The sequence below is a fragment of the Hibiscus syriacus genome, unplaced genomic scaffold (assembly GCF_006381635.1).
Source record: "Hibiscus syriacus cultivar Baekdansim isolate YM2019G1 unplaced genomic scaffold, ASM638163v2 tig00116989_pilon, whole genome shotgun sequence".
Taxonomy (NCBI): domain Eukaryota; kingdom Viridiplantae; phylum Streptophyta; class Magnoliopsida; order Malvales; family Malvaceae; genus Hibiscus; species Hibiscus syriacus.
The window spans coordinates 864,551-866,859 of NW_024063508.1; positions in this window are offsets into that span (position 1 = coordinate 864,551).

A 2,309-nucleotide genomic window follows, 5' to 3' on the forward strand; every position below is an offset into this window, starting at 1 on the left:
TCTTTTAAACGATTGAATTTATGCTACTTTCTAAGGTGAAGCAATTGAACAAATTTTAATCTTTTGTTCTTCGAATATTAAATGAATTAAGGATTCTTTTAATTCTTCAAGAATTATAGATTTTTGACACATGACAAGATTAGACCTTTCTTATCCTATCTCAAACCCCAAAATAAAATACCTTGATTCTTTACCCAAAATAATTCATGGTCATTACCAAAAAGACCAAATTCTGACATTACCTCCCTTTGAAATTTTTTAACAATGCCTTTTTGATACACCCATACCTTTCTTTGAGTCAATAAAGTCACATCATTGTCTTTTTAGACTCAAAATTGACATTTTAATGCCATTAAAACCCAAGGCATTGAGTTGTTCATTTGAACATGAGCCTTCTTCTAAGACACAACTTGGGGCATCTCGCATGGAGCATGAACATTGAGACATGTTGGGGGCAAGAAGCAGAAAGAAGAATTCACTCGAAATAATTCTATCATGCATTAATTACACTATTTCATGTGAATAAAATTAATACTGAAAATCTATCCCCCTGAGGATACCTCTTCTGTGAAAGCTTCTATGTATGAAATTATAAACGACTTTCTTTCTTTACCCCTTCACAACAAAGAAAATATATATCCCTTGTGTCCCCTTTTGAGCCTATAGTATTTTTCTTCTGATTCAACCCTAACCAAGGATCACCCTCCACACTAGGGGGCAAGGTGGAGAAAATCTGGTCGCATGAGTGAAGACATTGATTCAGATGAGATACCAAAAGGTAAACCAAATGCCAAGTGCAAAGATTCAATCAGAACAAAACGAAAAAAAAGCAAAGAGAAAATAAAAAGAGAAAAAATAAAGGAAAACTGAAAAAAAAACAAGATGCATATGCAAAGGTTCTCTCGATTCAAACTACGCATCGAGATTCAAACTATAAGATTGATCAAGCACAATCATTTCCGAATCACTGAACCACTTCACTCGAAGATCATAGAGCATCAAATGAGATTGATCAAGCACAATCATTTCTGAATCACTGAATCACTCCACTCGAAGATCATAGAAAATCAAGAGAAACACATATGAACAGATTCAAATTGAGCAATACAAGATTGAAGGCATCATAATGAATTGATCCTTGGTTCAACACTCTGAAACACTTGTTTGAGCCTATTTATCATTTTCTTTCATAACCATGAACCCTGGCCTACGTTACGTGCCTTAAAAGTCCCTTTTAATCATACATGGATTTCTGAACAGAAGAGAATATCTTCAAATTTCATCCCGCCCATCAGGATTAATCTTTGTTTGCAAAAAAAGTGTAATTAATATATGATAGAGAAAAATAACAAAGGGGGGTTCAAGACGTAAATTACGAATGACGTCTTGAAACCAAAGAAGGATTCGAGTTGAAAACCTGAAAAGGCGGCTCGAATACAAAAATTAGGCAGCTGAGGCGATCGCACAAATTCCTGGATAAGGCATCGCACAATCCGAGCATGACCATGATAGTTAGGAGTCGGAGAACACTTCTAGTAGAGGAGCATACAAGGTACCCCATCAAACCTTTGAGCATCAAATAAACAAAAAATGTCAAACCTTTGACCAAACACAATAACCTGAGACTTTTTATCCTTTCTTTACTTAACCATTTCCCAAAAATAGCTTTGATCTTGGCACATGTCAAATAACTATAATTTATTGAAGGATTAATATTGTAATTAATTCTTTGATATCCAATGAACTCTAGTTTTATGATTCGTCTCAATTGTAAAACCGTGAAAGGGTCAATATTTTCAAAACTTCTGATTAAACATTTTTCGAAACTCTTTTAATTGATATTTTCAGAACTTTGAAAAAAAAGAGAAACATTTTTTCAAACAAGACAATCTCTCTAGAGTGGATCTTGGTAAATGACATGTGGCTCTCAGACAGTAATCTCATGCTTAGAATTAATGTTAAAGCAAGAAATGAGGAACAATAGGGGCACTTTTAATGTTGGGGTATTTTTAGAGATTCAACATTGAATATTGAGGCATCTCCGGGATTCAAAATCCGATGCGAACGATCAGATCTTCCGAAGGCTTTTCCTCCTCATGTAGGAACCAGCAGGCAAAAAATAAGATTCTGTCCAAGGAATAAAACAAGAACTCATTCATTATGCATACATTTTAGAGCATCATATTTATCATTTTTTCACATACATAAGTTTTGCAGCTTTAGAGTCAAGTTTCAACTTCAAGGCGAAAGATACTTGATTCAAAAGAGTTTGTAAAAATCGATGGTGGTTGCTTAACTCAGCAGCAAGA